Source organism: Otolemur garnettii, unplaced genomic scaffold, assembly GCF_000181295.1.
Source record: "Otolemur garnettii isolate 467f Iridium unplaced genomic scaffold, OtoGar3 scaffold00224, whole genome shotgun sequence".
NCBI lineage: Eukaryota > Metazoa > Chordata > Mammalia > Primates > Galagidae > Otolemur > Otolemur garnettii.
The window spans coordinates 999,620-1,024,709 of record NW_003852619.1 but is presented as its reverse complement, the minus strand read 5'-3'; the positions used below and the strand labels follow the sequence as shown (position 1 = coordinate 1,024,709).

The 25,090-nt window shown below is 37.4% G+C and overlaps 1 protein-coding gene across 3 annotated transcripts in view; it reads left to right on the top strand.

Annotated features, from left to right (window-relative positions):
- TENM1 (teneurin transmembrane protein 1) overlaps nucleotides 1–25,090 on the top strand; it is a 596,275-nt gene that overhangs the window by 250,304 nt on the left and 320,881 nt on the right. The gene's annotated exons all lie outside the window — the stretch shown is intronic.

Genomic DNA, 25,090 nt, shown 5'->3' with positions numbered 1-25,090 from the left:
AGCCAACCAGCCCCATCTCCACATCTACTCACTATGGGTCAGAAAGAAAATAATTCCTTTGAAAAAGTTTTGAGATCATAAAATTTGGTGAAGAGAGGCATGGAAAGGTACTGATTATATGAAGATGTCATGGAATGGCTATTGTCATCACTTCCCCATAAATCTGTAATATTTTCCATCTGAATCAAAAAATATGTCCTTAAGCTTCATCCTCTCCAATATTTTGGCATCAGTGATGTATCAGTGCCAGTCAGAAGCACATTTGCTTGAATTTACAAATAACCCATATGAAGTAGTAGTCAGGAAGACAGATGACCATATGCAAGGCATGAGGAGAAGGCGAGGTTAAGGTACTTCATCAACGGTTGTGAAGGGCACAAACGCAGCTTCTCTGGCTATCTTTGATGTTTTGATCAAGTTTTTCTACCGTCAGCAGTTTGTATAGGAGACAACAGAAACTGATAGGTAATAGAAATTCACAGAAATACATTGTGCCTGGGTTCAAATGGGCTGTTGTTTTGAATGGGGAATAGGAGTTTCGGCTCTCAGGCCCAATATCTAGTTAGTTAATAACATGGATGATCATTTTCTGTTACCGTGAAATTAGCAGCAATTTATGCCATCTTCAGGGGATTCAGCTAGCATTAAAACTCTACAGATGAAATAACTTCAGTCTGTAAATCTTGCCATGACATACTATATGGCCCACACGTAAAAAGTTGAACAGAATAGATATTAACAATACAGAATTAGAAAAGATGCAATATTGAGCACAGTTCTCTGATCCAAAGTTCAGGGATGAAACTATTCCAGCGGGCAAAACGCTTACTTCACATTGCTCTCTACACCAAAATTGAGTAACATTGATTTTAGTCCTTTCTTCTGCCTCCTTTACACTAGCCCAGATTGCCCTACATTCTGGGACTGTTATTGCAGTGGAATAAGAAAGTGCTGAAAACAATGGAACAAGAAGAGTGGAATGTGTTCATTTTACCCTCCTCACAAAGAAAGGGCAGAGACCTCGTTATAAAGCGAAGAAAGAAAATAGAATGTGGCGTGTTCAGATTTTGGAAAATTTAAGAACTTATCTCGTTTTTAATGGAGAGGATAGAAACTGTGTTTCTTCCATTAAATCTAAATAAACAGTGCCCCCCTCACACAATATTTCCTAAATATAAACATGCTTATCAAAACCCAGCTCTTTCACCTACACTACTGGCAACTTCGTTAATGTCTCTGTGCCCGAGTTGTCTCATCTATAAAATGGGAATGTTGATAATACCTTCTTCAAGAGTTTTTATAATTTAGTAATTAAATGGTTCGAAGCTTGTAAAACACCCAGGACGTTGCTTTATGTAAATAAAGATTGGTGATTGTTATTAGCAGAAAAGGATTATTATGAAGATTATTAGTTGGAGCTGAGGTAAACATAATGAGCATACAATTTATCCCACCACAAATAGCTTTTGTGTTCCTTCTTTCCAAAGTCATCTGAAACAATTTTTCAGAGCTTTAATGTCTGTCTCACAAGAATCCTCTAATGAGTTTGTTGTTTGCTTCTGCCTGGTGTAAAATAGCTGTCACTTTGCCTTTGTTCTACTAATTTCTCTCTGCCGTGGCGTTTTGACCCTCAGATGGTTTTGTATTTTTATCTGAAAGCCCTATCTAGGTTGAAACACATTTTCATTAAAATGCATTATAGTTTATAACATTCGAGAAATGACTCAGCATACAATGCTAAAAAGCATTTTACATTATCCTGTAGACCATCATCAATCCTTTGGGTGTCATGCTTAACATTTCTTCCTTCTTCCAGTTCACTCTTTTGCACCCAATCATGATAAAAAAAAAAAAAAAAAAAGGCAGTTTCTGTGTTAGCATTGACTTCCCCTCCTATCCATGAATCTATCAACTTTCTAGCCATCTCTCTAAGCAGGGATCTGGAAAATCATGGTATGACTTTGTTCTAATTATAAAGCTACCATCCATGCATTTATCAGAATCCTTCTTTAAAAAGATTTATAGATTCATCTTATATCACCGTTTGGTGTAATATGTTCCATAAGTTTTATCCCCACCACGTTAAGTGGCACTCTTACCTGTCATAAATAAAAGTCTAAATCCAATTCAAGTTAAAAAACATACTAAAATGCCAGGCTGAAGCCATGTCACATACAACTAATTTCCAGAGTTAAGAGTTAGCGCCTATTGCTCAGACTAAAGTCATTTTGATGAAAGACAAATAATGTACTTAATTTTTTTTTCATGGAACTCAAGCATGCTATAGATTTAAGAAATAAGGTAAGAGATAATTTCTTGGGTGAATAAGTAGTGGATACTACACACATATCTTGTATTAAGAGATGATTTTATTGTCTCAAGGAGAGGCAGTCACCCTACTAAGTATTTCTCATGTAGCACTTTCTTAGCCCAGGCAGAGAAATTAAAATGAGACTCTGTGAAATAGGTAAAGATCTACAGGAAGGCTTAATAAAAGGAGACTGGATAGTAGGTTAGTAATTTTGGAGTTCTGCATGCTTAAGAAATTTTAGAACAGCAAGAATCAATCTTGCAAATTCAAAAAAAATGCTCTCTCAAAAAAATCTATGACTCTAAGGTAAATATCAATAATTTGAATTCTGTTGCATAAAGGAGAGATTTAGCCCCTGTTTAACTCAGTTTCTCCCCACCCAAATTACATATAAGACATATATAGATATGCTGTGTGAATATTTTTAGACCCACGTTGCATAAGTTGTTAAGCTATACTTACTCTGAAGTGAATAAGAATAAACTAAATTAGAGCAATGGTTTTTAAACAGATGGCAGGTTAACTCATTTTAAACTTCAGAAATGTGACTGAATTCTCATATAGAACAGCCAGAGAAGGGAGGGCCAGTATCTCCAACAGAAAATCTGATTCATCTCAGTCAACACTAAGGGGTGGCTTCTTACAGGCTCGAAACTTGTCCTTTGGGGTACAGCAATACTTCCTTCATAGAGAATTGAAAGAATACAATATTTTTTAATAAATACAAACATATACCCAGAGAAGCAAATCATGAAGGATCCAGGAGGATGGCAGAAAATGAAGATGGCAAGCGGGAGCTGATCATGAAAGGCATTTTAAGCCACAGTAAGGAGCTCAAAATTGATTCCAAGAACAAATGGAAAGAGTTTTTTATGATTTTTCATTAAGGCAAGAAAATTATTTGCTCAGATTTACATTTAGAAAAATCACCCTAATAGCAGTACTGAGGTTGTTTGGCACACAGTACGATGGCGATTGTAACAGTGAAGTTATGGAGATAAATTAGAGGACTCTAATAGTAATGCAGGTGAATGATAGTGAGAGCATAAACTTTGGGGAATAGAGAAGGAGGAGATGGAATGGAGAAGTATTTAGAAGATAAAGCACACTTGAATTAGTAATGGATTAGATGTGACAAGAGAGAAAAGAGTTGTTGTCTGCCTTAGGGACTCGGTAAATGGTAATGCTGTTAGCCAAGATAGAAAATGGAAGGAAGAGGTTTAAGGTTGAAAATGGACATATAGGTAGGGATACCTAATACATTGTTAGGTATCTGGTACTGAAACTGTGGACATATCTTCCTTTAAGGGCACCAAGGGAAAAAAATAGCACAAAGGCTGGAACTCTGGGGAATACTGATATTCAAGAAGCCTGAGGAAAAAGAATCTGCTAAGCAGACTTGGAAGAAGCAACTAGAAAGGCTGGAAGGAAACCATTCAATGATGGAGAAAGAATATTGGATCTCAGTGTATGGTCTAGGGACTCCAAGCCCTGTCTCAGTTTACAAAGTAAACTATTTTCAAAATACCATGAAGATGATATTTATCATTTTCATTATAAGTCTCTCAGAAGTGTACAGTGTAGATTTTTAGAGTTTGCATGGCATGTGATATCACAGGAGTCTGCACGCAAAAACAGATACAAAAATCCACCTTTTTTTTTTGTTAAGCCAGATATTAAAGAGATCTTTAAAAATGTAAAACAATGCTGCTATTCTCACTATTTTTATTTATTTATTTATTTTGAGGTTTTTGGCCAGGGCTGGGTTTGAACCTGCCACCTCCAGCATATGGGGTTGGCACCCTATGCCTTTGAGCCACAGGCACAGTTAGCCACAGTGCCCCTAACTATTTTTATTTTTCAAAATGCTGTATAATTATCATTAAATATATAATTTATGTTAAAATGTAAGGGTTTATATTTATCCAGTAAGTAAATATAAAAGTTATATATTAATTTCCAGTACAATAAATAATCAATAGAGAAACCCATACCAACCAAAGCTCTTTGGCATGCTCAGTAACTTTTAAAAGCATAATAAGGTCCTGACACTAAACTACTTGTTAAGGGATGAGGTAGAGAGACCAAGTACATGATGTTTCCACAAGAGTAATTAAGTGAAAAACAACTATTTATTGTTTGCACCAGTGAAGAGGCTTGCAAGGCAAGTGCATCAAGAAGACAAAAAGGATACGAACATTATCATTGTTGGTGATAAAGTTTTGGAAGTGATCAGCCAAAGGATAAAATTTGGAAGGAAAGAAAAATAGAGGGAGGAAGCTGATGGCATAGGGACAAGAGTTGGGCCCAAGTGTCTAGAGATTTTGATGACATTGTAGGGGAGTCAGGGCTGTTAGAAAGCTGAAAAGCTAGAAGATGGTTAGAAGGTAGTGTATCAGAACTTCAGACTGCAGACTCTTAGCACAAAACTGTGATTCTCCTATATGTTTTAGACCTAGTAAAGGATTAGGTATGAAGAGCAATTTCCAGATGAACCATTTGTTCAGAAAAGGCTAGATCCTTGGCTAGGTATGATCCTATAAAGTATTCTTTCCTGGGTAGACTCATAAACCTATTAACAAATCACACCAAAGTATAGGTGACGTTTAAATAAGAACACTACTTTATATTTGATCATTCATATAGGCAAGACCCATGTGGAATCCCAGATCACATTAAGGCTTCTTGAGAACTCCTTCCTTGGGCAGTGCCTGTGGCTCAAAGGAGTGGGGCGCTGGCCTCATATGTTGGAGGTAGTGGGTTCAAACCCAGCCCCGGCCAAAAATCTGCAAAAAAAAAAAAAAAGAAAGAACTCCTTCCTTGGTGTTCTTACTGCACTTTATGGGACAATAATAAAGAAAGGAGTGGGGCGCTGGCCTCATATGTTGGAGGTAGTGGGTTCAAACCCAGCCCCGGCCAAAAAATTGAAAAAAAAAAAAAAAAAGAAAGAACTCCTTCCTTGGTGTTCTTACTGCACTTTATGGGACAATAATAAAGAAATTAAGAGGGTTCAAGATAACCCACTGTAATTTTCTGCTGATCATTCATATATATACACATATCATATATATTTGTTAATTCTTATTAACTAATAAAACTGTTCTTATGCTACTGGCTATGATAGCACATGTTCAAATTAGTTAATTTTATTAAATAATTATCTATATATAAACTAGATTGACAATATATAATATATATAATATCTGAAAATACTTTGCAGAATTAACTAATAAAATTGTGGCATTAAATGAAAATAATATTCAATAAAGAAAACAGAAAAAAGATATTGGGTTTTACTCATAACAAGCAGCCAAGCTTGTAAAATAATACCAGTTGTACAGTGCATAACAGCGATACAGAGAGAGAAATAGCACCTGTCAAGAAACTAGGAACAAGTATATTGTGCTATGAAAGCAAGTGGAAATTTTTGAAATAGAGTGGTTTTGTTAAAGATCATGTGCTATCTCCAGATATAGAATCCTGCTGAACCAAAATCCTCTGAAGCTAGCAAATAGTTCAGTGGTTCTGCTACCACCTAGCAGAGAGCCAAGAATTGTGTGTGTGTGTGAGTGTGTATATCTATATATATACACAGACATACACATTCTATCTCTTTGACCATAGTGGTAAAGGTAGCCTGAGTAGGTCTGTAAATAGCTGAAGAGTCAGATGACTTTTGAACTTAATCAAACTATAATAGAGCCTCCATGGTTGACCACCTCCATACATTGACCACCTTCTTAAGGTGACCCAAGTTTCATAAACTGGACATTCATCACATGCACTAAGGCCTAGTTACTTTCATTGACCACCTCTATATGTTGATCTGTTTTTTTATAGTCCCTTGGGTGGTCAACATATAGAGGTTCTACTGTATTTGGATTTTTGGAGGTGAATGTTCTTATGCAACTTGGAAAATGTGGTAAAACGCTAGACACATTCAGTGTGTCTATGCTCTAGTGTGTCATAGCCTCACACTCTAGGCTATGATAGTACATGCTCAAATATTATCATATAGGATGTTGCAGAGATGGCACTGGTTAAGATTTACCAACATAGGAGGCTGTGGGAGTATTTGAAAGCCAGATGGTACAAATAGATACTTTCTTTGTCACGGCTAAAACACAGCTTGTTCCAAGATTGAACAAAACCCAAACAAACCATTTGTATCTTTGGTTTCTCTTCCTGTCTGGTATGTTTTTAGTTTGGTTTCCGTGACCAAATTCTGCTATTGGATTAGCCAGCCTATATCTCTTTATACCGATAGGCAACAATCTAGTCTTTTGAAACAACGAACTATTAAATGTAAAACACATCAACGGGGGGGGAAGCTAAATTTTAAAAATAAGAGATTCAATGGACAGTCATAAATAAATACACTTCCAAAAGTGATAAAATGAATATCATTGAGTTCAGGGATAGGGCTTTGCCCTTAAGAAACATAATTCATTATTAGTATACATAGCAAACTGAAGAATATTGTTCTATTTTTATAGGCAATTATAGTGCATATGTCTTTTGTGATTTGAGTAGGTAGGAAAGAAATAAAAATATTTAGATTACTCACTGACTATCTCAGTAGCATTCTTGCTAATGAGGCCAAGGTCATGGGCTCAGTTACTATTTCAATCTGTTAGCACTGTTTTGTTTTATTACTAAAGCCCACAGTCTCAGTCTCCCTTTGTACTGCATTCTCCAAATCAGGAACTTAGTCCTGTCTTATACTCCTTAACAAAACTTGAATTCAGAAATGAATCTGATGTACTAGACAGGTTTTGCTTGGTACACATAGCACTTGTTAAATGCTATCAACAAATTTAAAAACTTAAAATATTTTACATAAAACCTATGGTCTGCATAAAATTTCCATTTCTCTTGAAAAGTAGAAAGATCTGGCATCCCCAGGTCTGTACTCGTTCATTTGCTGCCGCATTTATTGTTTACCTACTATGTCCCGGGCATGATTTTAGTCTTTGGTGTGGCAAAAATAATATGACATCTATTGACTGGGGCTAAATTGGGGCTGCTCCCTAAAGTCCCAAGAACATTCTAGTCAATCAGAATATATATCTGAGCCCTTTCACTCCTTACATTACCTGCCCTCCTTCTGTTTAGACATTTAAGCTAGCAACCATGTAATAAGATAATTCATAGTGAAGTATACATGGCTGTGACAAAGATAAATATATTCTATCCCCCTTATGTTATTTGCATTTTATTAGAACATAGTTGTAACAAAGAAGGGCAAATACTTGACACTGATATCATCACTTCCCTTTCCTAATCATCAGTAACCAAATGCAACACATATTCTTTCCTGCTCAGTCTAGATCAAGCATCCTCAAACTACGGCCCACGGGCCACATGCGGCCCATGTAGGACATTTATCCGGCTTGCCAGGTGTTTTTGCCAATGCTGCCTGTCCTGCTTAGCAGCCGACTCGTCATGGGGCCCACAGTCCGGCCCTCCAACGGTCTGAGGGACAGTGAACTGACCCCTGTTTAAAAAGTTTAAGGACCCCTGGTCTAGATTCTACGATTAGAGTCAAGTCAGAAGTTGAAGTATATTTGCCATTACTATTTAATTTTTTATTTTTTTAAATTACATTATTGCTGTGTACATTTAATGATGCATTTATGGGGTACAATGTGCTGGTTTTATATACAATTTGAAATACTTCCATCAAATTGGTTAATGTGGCCTTTTTTTTAAAACCAAAGAAATGAGATATTCATTATGAAATTCCAGCCTTAGAAATTTAGGTGGTGTAATTATGTAAAGGATAGGAAAATATGCCTGAAAATATAACAGAATCACCCTATTAGGAAATCTGGCCCTGTTAAAAGTTATAAATGATAGCCCTAACCATGGCCAACTATGTCATAGATACATGGAACTGGACATAAAGAACACCAGGGAGGTAGAATTATGTCTTATCCCTATTACTAGAGACTTATCTCAAATGAATGTACTATGGATACTAGATATACAAGGTTCAGGTGTATCTGTCTACATATGTTTCATATAAATATAAAAATAAATATTAACAGTGCAGTCGGAGTTCCCACAGGGTGATATTGGCCCTTTAAATCCAAATCTCTCCAGACCAGAGCCAAGTTATTCAGAAGTGTCACAGATTTTGCATTTGTTCTCTTTGTCCTTCTGTTTTGTTTGTTTGTTTGATCAGGGTTTTTTGAGAAAGGATCTCAGTCCCTGGCCTAAGAGTTATACATTGCCTGACTTTTTTTTGAGACAGACTTTCACTGTGTCACCCTGGTAGAGTGTGATGGAGGCATAGCTCACAGCAACCACTAACTCTTGGGGTCAAAGCGATTTGACCTCACAGCAACCTCACAGTCTTGGTGTTAAAATGATTCCCTGCCTCAGCCCACCCGGTAGCTAGGACTATAAGAACCCACCACAATGCCCAGCTACTTTTTAGAGATGGGGTTTCTCTCTTGCTCAGGCTGGTCCTTTTAAAGTGTACAATCCTGTGTTTTTTAGTATATTCACAGAATTGTACAGCTATCATCACAAACTAATTATAGAACTTTTTCTTCTCTCTCCACCCAAAGAAATCTACCTACTAGTAGTCACTTTCATCCTCCCCACCAGCCTCCCCCAGCAGCCCACTACTCGTAGCAGACAATTGGCCTTGTCTTGATGTTTTCTTCTAAGGACACTCATACTGTATGTGGTCTTTTGTAACTGGCCTTTTTCCCGTATCATGGTGTTTTAAAGGTTCATTCCTATTGTAACATAAATATGCAGTTCATTCCCTTTGATTGTTAAAAAATATTTCATCATATGATTATAGCCCATTATATCTATCCAATCATCCGTAGATACAATTTGTATTACTGACGAAGTTCCCTTCTCGTCTAAGACTTTTAAAAGCTTTTATCTTTAAGATGTGTTGCGGCCTTTTCTGTGTCTGTGAGATGATCATGCATTTTTTTTCTTTTGAAACAGAGTCTCAAGCTATACACCCTGGGTAGAGTCCCATGGCTTCACAGCTCACAGCAACCTCAAACTCTTGAAATTATGCGATTCTCTTGCCTTGGCCTCCCAAGTAGCTGGGACTGCAGGCACCTGACACAGTGCCTGGCTATTTTTTTGTTACAGTTGTCATTGTTATTTAGCTGGCCCGGGCTGGGTTTGAACCTGCCAGCCTGGTGTATGTAGCCGCAACGTAACCACTAAGCTATGGGCAGTGCCAATCATGTGTTTTTTCTTATTTCTTCTATGAATGTAATGTCTTCTATTACTTGAATTTCCCATATTGAATTAGATTCACATTCCTAGTAATAATTCCTGTTTGCTATATATTTATAAAATATTTTGTATGCTAGCAGACTTTCTTGGGACATATACAGTAAGTATATCTCTTATAGATTTGAGACAGTGTTTCCTCCTTTTGCCCCAGAGAAATACAGTGGTACAATCATAACTCAAGGCAATGCAAGCTACTTACCTCGACTGAACCTCCTGACTTGATGCTTCTCAGCAGCTAGGAGTACTGGCACATATGGTTTGCATTTTTTGGTTGATGACAAATGGAGTCTCAGTATGTTGCTCAGTGTTGTCTGCAAGTCCCAGCTACCAGTGATCTTTCTGCCTCGGCCTCTTAAAGTGCTAGGAGTATAGGTAAGAGCTATGGTGCTCTTCCATGTTTATGCTTTGATGAAGCTTTTTCTCTATTTTAATAATAGAAAATAGCTGGTAGATTAAAAAATAAGAACTCTATTCAGATATAGTAAACACACTCCACAATTCACCCATTTCCAATATAGAATTTGAGAATATACATTTAGGGATCTTTTCCATACCTTGTTACTTTCTCTCTTTTATTTCTTTTCCTTTTTTTTTTTTTTTTGAGATAGTTTCAGTTTCTCGCCCTAGGTAGAGTGCTGTGGCATCACAGCTCACAGCAACCTCCACCCCTTGGGCTTAGGTGATTCTCTTGCCTCAGCCTCCTGAGTACCTGGGACCACAGGAGCCCGCCACAATGCCCAGCTTTTTTTTTTTTTTTTATTGCAGTTTGGCCAGGGCCAGGTTTGAACCCACCACCCTTAGTATATGGGGCCAGCTGTGTACTCAATGAGTCAGAGGCTCCTCCTACTTCTTTTCTTACTAGAGAAGATTCCATGAATATGTAGAATATGGAGAGAGAGAAAGAGAGGAAAGAAAGGGATGAAAGAAAGAACCAAACGGAGAGAGCCAGCAAATGAGAGAGAATTGGAGGAAGGAAGGATAAAGTGAGGGAGAGATGAAAAGAGGGAGGGAGGGAAACAAAGAAAGACAAAATGACCAAACTTGCAGCTCAAACCTATAATCCTTGCCATCTGGCAGGCTGCGATGTGTGGAGTTCTTGAACGAGGGAGTGCTGAGAAGAGTCAGACCAAGTCTCTACTAAAAAGTGAAAAATTATCTAGGCATCAAGATAGGCACCTGTAGTTGTAGACACATGAGAGTCTCAGGCAGGAGGATTGCCTGAATCCTGAAGTTTGAGGTTTCTATGATCTAGTCTGAAGCTACGAAAGACTAGCCTGGGCAGCATACAGAAACCATATCTCAAAAATACCTATACACACACACATGCACAGGCAAACCAACAAACCAACCAACAAACATTGTCATCATCTAAAAAAAAAAAAGAATTACCTTGGTGGTGCAAGGAAAGTAGAAATTCTTAAGACCTATGAAGCTTTGACAAATTGACACTATAGCCGGGCATAGTAAATTTGTAAGCTTCTCTCAAATGGATGTTTTGAAATAGGGGTCAAAACAGGTACTTGAAATAGCATCCCAGTTATGTGACTCCATTCAGTTTTATCAGCTGTGCTACAGCTTGAGTCACACTGCTTTACAAAATGTCAACTGTTGTGTCAGCCTAGTGCTAGGAAATCAACTGTCAATAGAATCAATAAGGCACAAATGGGAGAAAACTTCTTTCTCTGTGAATGGAGGGCTAAGAAGTTTCCTGGTCCAAATACTTGAGGGATACCAGCTGAAGTGAGCAGAAAGGCCACTTAGTATCTTTGACCTGGATCCCAGGACATTACAAGATGAAGGCATTACATGGTCACCGTGGATGACATCACAATGGGTGTTACCCGGGGTTACCATTTCAAGCTTAACCTTATTCCTGCTAAGCATGTTTAGTGGCTGTCTGGGTTTATTGTTGTTGTTGGGGTCAAACTGTTACAAAAGAGTGGGGTTCTTTTCTCCACACTCAACTCTTGCTTACTAAAGTTTCTTTGTCTGTGACCAAGGTATTCAACAACCCTTCCTTTATTTTTCAAGTCATGAATTTGTAAGCAGATGGAAGAGTGTGGTTTACACTTCCTCCAGCCCTAGGATGTTGTAGATCAGGAACCCGACCCCAAAGATCAGACTGTGATTTCACAGACCTGACAAGTATGTCACACAATTCTCAGTTCTACTTTCATGGTGTTTTACTTACTACTCTAGAATAGGTTTATTGGGAATATAGGTGTCTCATTGAAGGTCCTCTCTCAAAATCTGGTTAGGCAATTCATCCAGTAGTGTATTCCATAGCTGCAGTTATTTATGATGATCATGGGAAATGTCAGCCTATCTGGAAAGGTCCAACATTCCTGACTTCCATGCCAGGTGTGTCCAAACTTTTGGCTTCTTGGCCACATAGGAAGTAGAAGAGTTATGTTGGGCCACACGTTCGATATACAAACACTAATGAAACCTCTCTTTTTTGCTCATGAGATCTGTGCATAACTGTGGTGATATCTGCCACCACGGATATGCAAAACAGTCCTGACATAATCCCTGTGTGTCACAGGGGCCTGAAGACTGGACACTCCTCAAAGCCATGATCAGGGCATTTCTTAAGTAGAGGACACTTCTGCCACACATGTTTACAATATTTGGATGCTCTGGGAGGCTAAGGTGGGCTGAAACCCTGTGCTGGAGACAAGGTTAAGCAACAGGAAGACACCCTGAGCCCCGATCTCCCACCTGATTTCTAGTAAAATAGAAAAGGTAGCCAAGGTTTGTGGCACTTGCCTGTAGTTCCAGCTACTTCAGAGCTGAGGCTGCAGGATCCCTTCTACCCAAGAGTTGGATGTCGCTGTGTGCTGGGCTGAGGCCTTGAGAATCTAGCCTGGGCAACAGAGTGAGAGTCTGTCTCATTGAGCTAGACTGCCAATCCTGGTCATAAATCCCATTTAGGATACACGTATAAAATATTTTGTATGCCACCGGAATTTTCCTGCACCAATACAGTATATCTCTTATAGGTTTGAGACTGCCTTTCCTCCTTTCCCCCAGAAAAGTACAGTGGTACCATCAAAGCTCAAGGTAATGCAAGCTACTGACCTCAAGTGATCCTCCTGAGTTTATACTTCTCAGCAGCTGAGAGTACAGGCCCATGCCACCACTGCTAAGGAAGTTTTTCTCTTATTTCTTGGACAAGTGGGGTCTCACTATGTTGCTCAGTCTGGTCTGAAAACTCTAGCTTCCAGTGATTGTTCTGCATTGGCCTCTGAGAGTACTAAGATTAAAGGTGTGAGCTATGGTCCTCATATCCATGCTTATGTTTTAATAAAGGTTTTTGTCTATTTGGATCATACATAATAGCACATAGATTTAGTAATAACTACTCCATTCAGATATAACTCACACACTCCACAATTCACCCATTTCAATTATAGAGTTCAAGAGAACCCATTCAGAGATCACTTGTACAGTTTGTTTGTTTGCTAGCAGATATGTTTATCTGAAGTTGTAGAAGAAAGAGAGAGGAAAGAAATGGATGAAGGAAAGAAAAAAAGGGGGAGAGCAAGTGAATGAGAGAGAGAGATTTGGAGGAAGGAAGGATAAAGTGAGGAAGAGGCAAAAGGAGGGAGGATAGGAGGGCAACAAAGAAAGAGAAAATGACCAAACTGGGTGGCTCACACCTATAATCCTAGCCCTCTGGAAGGCTGAGATGAGTGGAGTTCTTGAATGAGGAGGTGTTTCAAGGCAGAAGATTACGGTCTTCTGACAGTTTTGGATAGATCCTCCAAGGAGAAACTAAACAAGAAAATAGTAGACTTAAACCTGACCTAGAACAAATGGATTTTACAGACCTCTACAGAACATTTCACCCTAATAAAACTGTATTGACATTCTTCTCATCAGCCCATGGGTCATGCTCCAAAATAGATCATATTCCAGGACACAAGTCTAACCTCAGCAAATTTAGAAGTGTAGAAATTATTCCTTGTATCTTCTCAGACCACCATGGAATAAAAGGTGAACTCAACAGCAATGGGGATCTTCTGTAAAATGAGAGGGTTGAGCCAAATCGTTTGTGGTATTTTCTTTCTAAAAGAAGTGCTTAATTTTGGAACACCTTTAGATTTACAGAAAAGATGCAAAGATAATACAAAGAATTCCTATATACTCCTTATTTAGGTTCGCCTATTGATAACGTTTTATCTCACCATAGTACGTTTGTTATAACTAAGAAACTAACATTGATGATTACAGTTAATTGAACTGGACCCTTGATTTGGATATTGCCAATTTTTCCCAATGTTTTTATTTCTGTTCCAGGATCCAGCTCAGAGTAGAATAGTGCATTAAGTGTCATGTCTCCCTAGCCTCCTCTGATCTCTTAACAGTTTCTTGTCCTGGCTGACTTTGACAGTTTTGAGTAGCCATGGTCAGTTTTTCACAGATTTTCCCTCAGTTTGGGTTTTGCTAATGTTTTTCCCATATCTAGACTGGATTTGGGGGAGGAAGACCACAGAGGTGCCATTATCAACACATCATATGAAATGTGTGTGCCATCATTTACATGCTGTCATTGATGATGCTAAACTTGATCACCCAGTGTTTTGGGAGTTTCTTCACTTTGTTTACTCCTTACCCTCCTTTCCAAACTATATTCCAGCTAGCCTGTGGTCTTTTTGATCTCTAACATAGCATGATTTTATTATGTTGCAGACAAATTCCCATACCCATACAGATCAATTTACTAGAGTTGAATCCATCACCTAAGATTGCATATTTGTGCCAGACAACACAGCTGAAAATTTTCTTGGGACCCATTTCACACTATATGGCTATGTGAGAATTCTCAGTTATGTTTCATGAAATGAGGCTCTAACTGTTTTATGCTAACCTTTGTCAAAAGTGTACTCTGCTAAGAAATGATGACATCTTAAAAATCTTGTGTTCTAATTTCTGAAAACCTTTCACCAAGAAAACCCAAAACCTAAAACTTCCAGATCCTGTTGGCCATGATGATGGAGGAAAAGAAATGAGCAGCTATGGGGGATGTGGATGGGGCATAGGAAGAGAAATGAATGTCTGTTCTTAATGAAGTCAAGGGTTTAGAATTAGGTGAGTTTTTAAACTCAGCGATATAGCTGTGTGAAGGTGAAAGCTGAATTTCTCTCAGAAAACTTGAGTCTCTCCATATTACTTTCTGAAGACAAGCTACATAATCCTCTCTTAGGGTAGGAGAGGAGAGGATTCAATGAGCAAATGACCTCCTACCTTTCTCCTCTTTCAATATGGTTTTGTAAAGCTTAGCTTAAGGAGGTAATTAACCAGATGTAAGTAACAATGGCTAGTATTTATTGAGCATTTAGAATGTGCTAGGCATTTTTTTAGTTACCTTACATACACTGACTTATTTAGGACCTCCAGCAACCTTATGGAGAAGGTGCTATTATTATGCACATTTTATGGTGAGGATCCTGAGACATAAGATTAACTTGTCCAAGGTCACACAACTAATTGGTGGCAGAATTGGGATTTGAACCAAGCAAGCTTGCCTCCAGAGTCTCTGCTCTTTACCATACCATCTGACAGCTGCCTCCCTTTAAATAAAGGGTTAAGCTTCAAGAGGACAAAGTTTTTTGTAACCGGTTACTTTTCTATCTTCAGCACGTAGGACAGGACAGTCTTGTATTCAATGAGCAGTAATCAGACCACAAATAATTATTGCTTACATGGAGACGGCTTGAAGTTCTGAGTAAAGATAGATACCATGTATCTATAGCTATGGCTGCATGATTCCAAATCAGAAAAGTAAGTTTCAAAGCATCAGGGGTTGTAGATATAAATCAAAGAATATATTTCCATTTTCAAAATTTAAATCTGTAAAGAAAAATGGGTAAGAGGAGAGTTGTATAGGTTTATTTCTTATTCTGCATAAGCACCAGTTTTATTTGGGTCTTTTTATAAGAACACAGATACTATTACCAATAAGTACTCAAACCAAAAAAAAAAAAAAAAAAGTAAGAACCTATTTAAGACTCTAAGAGACTTCTGTTATTGATCATGAAGAAATGACAGGCCGTAACATGGACCACAGTGAAAGGGAGAAAGAATTATTTGAGCAGAAAATCAAATAAAATGGGAAAGGAAAAGAAATTGTTAAAGAAGAATCAAAAGTACTGATTCCTAGCTAAATTGATATTTTAGCTACATTGTTCATTAAGCTGTTTTTTTATAAATTTTTTCCCATCATTGTGCTGCTGATTCTTCCTGACTCCACAAAGCAAATAATAATACAAAAATAAATAAGATTTGAGTTATGGAGAACACTTATTGGTGCTGTGACTTGAGATGAAACCACTAAATAATTGTGTCTGTCTGATAAGGAATACACAGATGGGCCCGTTACGCAACTGCAAATGGAGATCATATATTAAGCCTGTGATAAGGTACCCAAATAGACATGTTATTTATAAATATTGCTGGAGCCTTGGAACAGAAAATATAAAATACATAGCGAATGAAAGTTTTAAGATAATATAATATAGGACTGAGATATTAAAATGATTTATGACTTTGATAGAATCTCTTCTAGCCTGAGTATTGGATGAAATTGAGATCATAATAAGGCAAAAAGAAAGCATGCTGCACTAGAGAATAATTCATTTCATTTAGGAGAGGAAAAAATAGGTATTCAAACATTCGGAGCATCCGAAAAGGTGTCCTTACTGCCTCTGTTGTACCATCTCAATCTTTTCTTAATTGGCATTTAATTTCACTGTTTCTTCATGACAGACTTGAAAAGTGTATTATGCAAAGACTGTTCAAGCTAAACTTCTTTTTACTCGCTTTTTTTTTTAAATTAGTGAACTTTTTTTTTCCTAAGGAAATTTTAGCCATACCGAACACAACAGCTTTTTAGGCATTCAAAAGTGTTTGAAAAGGATCTCAAAGCCATATTGACTACATTTAAATTGCTTTGCAAAGGAAGAAATAAGCATGTTTTATTTATTCTCATGATGTGGTGAAAGCACAGACACTATTTTTAGTAGAAAATGTATACATCTAACCCCAGGAAAAGAAAGAGAATACTTGAATGGAACTTTATTGCTGAGGCAATAGTAAAGTATCATAAATAAACATGTATTACTTCCTTTATTCTTGAAAAATGCTTCTCTGGAAACTAAGTTTTCAATCCTGCATGTAATCTGGTTATTACTAGGCTAAAACTCAGATCTGAAGGTAATTTATCAAAGGGCTATAGTTCACTAGGATACCAGTTTGATGTTTAATGTAATAAAAATGAGATTTATTTTAAGATGGAAAGATAACCTGGTTTCTGTGACGTTAGCAGTCACTGCATTTAATTCAAGTAGCATTTATTTTGCAGTGATATTCCTTATGGCAGAAGCATCAAGTCTCACCTGATGGCCACTGAAGTATCGGTCCAGTGAGATTGCTTCCCATAGGAGTTAAGTTGAAAGCTTGAAGGCATCAGGGGTCACCATCTGAGTAATGTACTTGGTATATTTTTCAGGAAGGGAACTATACAACTCACAAGTAGATCTGTAGCTTTGACAAGCTTTGGAAGTAAAGTACAAAAGCCAGAGCATTCCATAGCCTGAAGGAACTTGAAGCAAGATATGTAAGGGAACTGATGGGGGAAAAATACTGACAAAAAAGGAAAATAAATTATCTAGAAAAACATCATATGCCTTTGTGTTGGCATAATTTGAAATATGGTATCATCCATAATGCTCAGATTTATGAAACAGACTGTAATCTTTCTACATAGATTTATTATAATTAGAAAATAATACCCAACATTCTTGCAATCAATAAATAACACATCCTCAGCTGAATATGTGTGCATTTTAAAGTACGAAATGAATTCCTTGAAAGCAACATTGTATTTGCCATAAAAGGATGGCAATTTCAAGGTTCACTTGCATATTTATAAGCAAAGCCTATTTATTTTGTTACCAAATTCATTCAAATATCATCTGTAAGAGAGGGGGCACAAAACACCAAAAGATACAAAATAACATAAGAAGTAGTCCTATCTTCTGACACTAGCACTAGAATGATATTCCAATAAATTTAAATACCTAAAAGGAATTCCTCCCAACACCTCAATTTTCCTTATTCATATATATTGAGAAAAATTATTTAGGCCCTTCCATTTCGAACCATATTCTTAGAGTTTGGGGACCCCCCAATCAGTTTCAATCCAATGAATTCTATTTTATGTTTTAGGTCTTGGGGGATTATTCTTAATTGCTGGATGGTTCTTCTTCTGTAAAATGTTTTTAAAAGCTCTGTTTTAGACAGAAACCAACAATAAAAGAGACGGAATACAACAATGCAAGTATCCCTTCAGCTTAACAAAGGTCTGTTATGTACCTAGTATTTTTTAACTCATGTAATAATACGTGAATAAACTATCATTGTAAAGGATTCTAACAATACGATGAAAGTGTCAAGCTAGCCTTTTAGTTCCCCAGCGACCCACGGTAAAGATCAACAGTTTGGTATGCATCCTTTCAGTTCTCTCTCTATGCATTTACATTCATATATATACATTTTCTACTTAAGCAGGATCATAGCATACGCATTGTTCTATCCTCTTTCATACAAATCTTAGTGCTCTTTTCATGTCAGTATGTATAGGTCATCCAGTGATGTGCTGACAAATGTTTAACAACCAACTCTCTGCGCCAAAAATCCCTGATTTGCAGCATTTGCTGATTGCTGGAGTGTAAATACACCCACCAAGACTCATTTCGACTGCCAATATGAAGTCACTGGAGGTGGAATTGGGAAGAGATGCACACAGTTGGCTCGTGCAAACCAGTGTAAGGCAGCTCCAGCATATCACTAGATCACTCCTTTCTCTCTCTCTCTCTCTTTGGCTTTTTATTTTGAAATAATTTTAGACTTGCAAAAATGTAAATGTAGCACAGAATTCCTGTATTTGTCACTGAGCTTTTCCCAATGTTAACATCTTGCATAACTATACTACAATCACTAAAACTAAGAAATTAACATTGATATGATGCTACTAACCAAATTTAGACTTTAATTCAGATTTCTACGGTTTTTTTCACTGTCTTTTCTGTTCCAGGATCCCATATTGCTCTTAGTTGCCATGTCTCCACAATTTCTTTCAATTTGACAATTTCTCAGTATCAGTCTTCTTAATTCTTACATAGGATTTTATAACATGGGTGTGCCACTCTCCCATAGATACATTGGTCATTCTGGGCTTTTTTTTTTCTTTTTTTACCATGTAACAAAGCCAGTAAACTAGCAATTTACTGCTCTAGTACATTTCCTTGTACATGCTCCTTTATGCACGTATGTGGTTATTATGTTTTTTAGACTCCTGAGAGTAGATTTCCTTGGCCAAAGAACACTCTTAATTTAGATTGTAATAGGTATCAAAATTGCCTTCCAAAGTCGCTGTACTACTTTTACTTCTATCAGTATACTTCCTGACTACCAAGCACTGGATTAGGTACCAGGGACAGAACATGAGGAAGGCACGGTTCCTGCCTTTTGAGTGCTTAATAACGATGAGGCAGACATGTATACAGAGATCTTCAGTATACGATAGTAGACTCTGTGATAGGGTGCAAAATTAAAAACGCCATATCTCTTTATGAAACGTAGTAGTCAAGATTGTCACCATTCAGTAGAAATACAATTCAAACCACTTACGGTATTTAAAATTTTATAATGACCGTATTTGAAAAGTCAAAAGAAACCGGTAAAATAATTTAAATAAAAAATTATTTCATCTGATATAGCCAATATATTATCATTTCAATGTGTATTCAATATAAAATTAGTAATGTCCTATTTTACATTCTTTCATATGTGTACTAGGTCTTTATGACTGGCCACATTCCAAGTGCACGATAGACATATGTGATGAGTGGCTACCATATTGGACAATACAGGCCTAAGTCTCTCAGCATGTATTTCTAACATCCACTTCTGAAGCATTCATTCTTGTGGTCTCTTTTTTATTAAGTGAATATTTGCCTTATGAAGGGGAGTGGAATAGGAAAGAATTATCAGTTACAACTGTTGCTAGAGACCAGTCATCTTACTTAAGAGAACAAAAGTATCCAACAGCCTAACAGAACACGGACAGATAACTGCAGAGAGACTTGGACGTTTCTATAGAAATGTGCAAATTAATAAGAGCTTCTGTTCATACAGTCAGGATGCCTTAAGATCCAAGGTGCTTGATTGAGTTTGGCAATTGGGGACAGCAAGATAATCCATTTGTTACCTCAACTTTGTAATGAATTTATAATTTCAGAGTATAGCTCTTTGCAATAGGATAAAACAAGAAGGATAATAATTATAAAATTTACAGGGCTTAGCACCAGGAGACATTTGTTAAAAGAGCATTAGGGACTGCTGTTCTTAATCAGCTGAAAAGACATTACTCCTGGAGTGTCTGATTAGGCATACATATTCTGTCCAGCCATTGAATTTTATTGGAATACAAATAATGGGATTGGTACTCCCTGAGCGATCTGAATAGTGTCTATCTCTACTCATTGAGTATATATATTATATATGTCTTTAGGTACAATAACTGACTTTACTTGGGGTTGGGAGTACTTACATCTACTTTAACCAACAGTAATGATTTGGAGGTACATATTCTGATATGTGAGATTTTACTGTTATTAGTTTCTATCCACTTCTTGTTTATTGGGGACCAGTATGTAAAGTTGATTAGAGCACTAAGATGATGGGATTATGGGCCCAGTCTTCTGCGTATGAGTTTTTATACGATTCTTTGTCTTCCTGACTGAGCTCCCACTGAGCTCCTAGTGTTCCCCACAGACTCCCTGAGAGGCTACAATGGTTTTGTAATTTCTGGCATCTGTCTGTAAGATACTTTCACCAGATATTCATAGTGACTCCACTTCATTCTGATCTTGGTTCAAGTATTACCTCCTGTGGGAGGCCTTCCTCGATCACCCTTACCTATTTTTTTTCTTCACAGTACTTATAACTACCTGACAGTATAATGTTATTTCTTTCTTTCTTTCCATAAGTTATAATCTGTTTTATATTTTATATCATACTTTTTTTTTCTTTTCCTGTCCTAACTCACCACCTTCTCATACAAGTTCTGAGAGAATAGAGATTTTTTTCAATTGTGGTCACTGTTATACACTTTGGAAAACAGTGCCTGGCACAAAGTAGACACTCAAAAAAATTGAATCAATATATAAGTGTAACTTAACGTTACCCTGTTTTTCATCTCTAGTTATGTCCTTAATTCTTGCCAGTTGGTTCATAATGCATCTCCTTGGGTTTGAGAGACTTGCCTAAAGAGTATGGATCTAAACACATAATACAGAGATGGATCAGAACCCACCAGAAGCTAAGAATGCCATATCTTCATCCCGTATCCAAGGCTGACATGCAGCCAGCATGTGCTGTGTGGATTATATTTGCTTTTATTTCTGATACAGTTTTTTTACTCAGTGCCTATTCTGTCCTGGCTGTTAAATATTTTTAATCTTATTTTTGCCTGTATCCCCAACATTCCCAGTAAGCAAAGCACAAGCTTTGAAAATATTTATTGAATAAATCAATAAATATACTGCATCATCATACAAGAAGTACTATCATATCTTTCTGGTGGTGTGTTGGTATATATTAGTGGTCAAAATAATTTTATTTACTGGTCTTTATATGGATGAAATATTATTTACTTCTAATAAAACCTGAACACTGAAGTTTAGTGACTGCAGTCTGTCCTGCACATCAATGTACTTTTTGGCTTTCTTGCAAAATTCAGCATATGGAAGTTTGATTTGGAGCAAAGAAAAAGCCAGTAGCCTTGCTCTGGTACCTGTGGCCTCTAGCAAGTAATTAACTTTCAGTACATATTCATATAGGTATAAATTCCAAACAGCTTGGTACCTAGGAACGATACAGTAAATTCGAAAAATTGTAAGGCTGCTTTGTATTTGAAGAGTTCCCTACTAAATGTGCCCAGGCCTCTTCATCTGTCTTGATTGGCTGGAAGCAGTCCATTTCATTTCATGGTGAAAAATTAATCCTTGCCTCATATATTTAGACGTGAATCTCACTACATGCATTTGCTCTCATTTTTAACTGCCCTCAGGAAATTGACTTAACTTAAATAAAGTATATAAAATAGCCCCCTTGGTCTTCAAAATGAGAACTGCTCTGCCTTTTGTTACATATGGCCCATCTAATTTCACAAAAGTAATTGAACCAAGGGAATGAAACAGATTTTCAATATAGCTTCTACTATTCATCACATTCAAATAATTTGGTGGGCAGAGTAAACCAAATTTTCTATTAAAATGATAAACGCCTTTAATTGGGACAAGCATGTTAAACCAAACTTCAAGTCCTTTGGCAAGGAAATCACAAAGATGGCACCAGTACAGCTCTTTTAACGTGCTGTGTGCCATACCTTACTCAGAACCACTAGCCACTGAGCTGCAATTGTTTCCAATAATTGCAGGAGAAATTCATCAGGCAGCACTGGCCTTAATCCAAAGAAAAGGGTAGAAACCAATTAAATGCTTAAAACTTTAAGGATAAATTAGAAAGTAGGTGTTGGAAATCTCTTTAGCTCCAACTAAAAGTGGATGAATGATTTTTAAATAGGCTCTCTGGCTAGCTCCTCTGTTCTCAGTCACTAATTCAGACATTAAGTATGAGTGTTACACATACAAATTATCCCTTTTCAGTCCGCCTAAAGGCACAAAGGAAAAAAAATGTACGAGATGGCTTATGAGCAGATTCTTTTATTTTTGCATTTTGGTAGGATCTGCTCAATACTGAGAAAATGCACTGAGAAAACAAGAGTTTCTTCCCACCCTGAGTTTCTGGCCTAGGCAGTGTTCTCTCCTAACAGTCTCTCCCTTCAGTGACCTTATTCACTCTCACAACTGTTGCTTCTGGTAGATATGACTTTGCACTCTTGTTCCAGCTCTAGTATTCCTCCAGATGTCAAACTTCCTACGGCTAACATCACTCTCTGGATTGCCCATCGGTCCCTGGAACCCAGCATCCCCAAAGCCAAATTTCTTACATTCCTCCCATGCCTTCACCCTGGCTCAAATCACATGTTCAACTAGTCCTCTTTCAATAAAACACATATCCAGCGCCAACTATATATAGCAAGTGCTGGTCTGAGTGAAGCATTCCCTAACTCTATTAATGGTTTCCCCATTGTTTTAGTTAGGCTCAACACCTTAGCCATTTTGGATTCCTCCCTTTCTCTCCCTTTTTCTTATCCCCTCCCCCAGCACACCTATACACATACATGAATATGTGTACACACACACACACACACACACACACACACACATACACACACACTCACGACTTGTTACCAAAGTCCTGAAATGCCATTTATGACGTTTCTCCTTAAAGAATCTCCTTGATCAGCCCAACCAATTTTAATCCATTGTTCCTTTAAAACATTTCTTTTAAAATGACAGCTTCTTTGTTTCCCAGATGGGAAATATCACACATGTTCATCATTAAAAAATATGAAAAATATAAAAATCATAAAGAAGAAAATAAAAATTCCCCATAGTTCCCTATACTATTAACATGTTGCTATAGCTCCTTCCCGACCTTTTTCTCTCCAGGCCTCTTGCACACATGCACACAAACACACATCTCAGATTATACTATTCATACTGTTCACTATGCATATGATGCATCATGAGTTTTCCCCATACTATTGCATAGTCTCCTGCAACATGGTATTTTATTTTTGAGTTGGAGTCTCATTCTGTAACCTGAGCTGGAGTGCCACTAGTGGTGTCATTATAGCTCACTACAAAGTCAAACTCCTGGGCTCAAGCAGTCCTGCTGCCTCAGGCTCCTGAGTAGCTAGAACTATCGTCATGCACCACTAGGGCCGTCTAATTTTTCTATTTTTGTAAGAGACAGAGTCTTGCTCTTGCTCAGGCTCTTCTTGAACTCCTGGACTCAAACAGTCTTTCCACCTTGGCCTCCCAGAGTGCTAGGATTATAGGTGTGCGCTACTGTGCCCAGCCTATAACATGATTTTTAACAGGCACCTAATCTTCATATTATTCACTATCTCATCAGTTATTTGATTAATCTACTCTTGATGAATATTTAGATTGGACACAACTTTCTTTTTTTAATTTTTTTACCTCTTAATTTTTTAATTAAATCATAACTGTGTACATTAATGCATTTATTTATTTCAGGCTAATGTGAGGGTATGAGCAGCCAGGCCAAAATATTTGATTTTGTTAAGTAGTATTTGTCTTATGGCTATGTCCCACACACAAAAGGTGTGCCAAAGCCCCCAACCCATGCCCGTTCAGTGAGAGCACCCCTACCCGCTCCACCTCCCTCATTACCCCTCCCCCCAACTTGATTGAAATGAGTTTTCTCCTGTTTAGGAACGCTTTGAATCGTCTACTGGCTTCATATTAGTATTAGGTACACTTTTCCATTCTTGTGAGACTTTACTAAGAAGAATGTGTTTCAGCTTCATCCAGGATATTACAAAAGATGTGAAGTCACTATCTTTTTTATGGCTGAATAGTATTCCATGGTGTGCATGTACCACAATTTGTTAATCCATTCCTGAGTTGATGGGCATTTGGGTTGTTTCCACATTCTGGTGATTGTATATTGAGCTGCAGTGAACAATCTAGTGTAAATATCCTTAAGGTAAAAAGGACATTTTTGTCCTCCTGAGTAGATATTTAGTAGTGGGATTGCGGGGTTAAATGGGAGATCTAATTTGAGATCTTTGAGGATTCTCCATATTTCTTTCCAAAGAGGCTGTATTTGCCGTCCCACCAACAGTGCAAAAGTGTCCCCCTCTCTCCACATCTGCACCAGCATCTGCAGCTCTGGGACTTTGTGATGTGGGCTAATCTTACTGGGGTTAGGTGATATCTCAGGGTGGTTTTGATTTGCATTTCTCTGATGATTAGGGATGATGAGCATTTTTTCATATGTTTGTTAGCCATTCATCTGTCTTCCTTAGAGAAGGTTCTATTCATGTCTCTTGCCTAGTGATATATGGGATCATTGGCTCTTTTTTATTTTCAAATGTTGCAGTGGACAGCGTTATAGTTTGGTGACATGTATAATTAATTCATAGAAATTAAATCTTGTTGGCTCAAAGGATAAGTCAAATTTTAAATGTTGCCCTCCAAAAAGATCACTGTAGTTTTATACTCTCATCAAGAGTTTATGAGAATACCCATTTTCCTGCACACTGACCAACACTGAGTACTTTCAATCTAATAGCAGTTTGAACCTGTCTTGTGTCAATTATTCAGCATAACATTTTATGTTTGCTAAATCCCACCTTAATACGCATCTAGATTTTAACAACTGCAGCAGCCATCATCGGGCCTTGTGCATAGGAGGGATTCAGGAAATATTGGTATTTGCCAAACTGAATTAAATCAGAGCCATAGAGGTCTTCCATGTTATTGTGATGGCCCACCC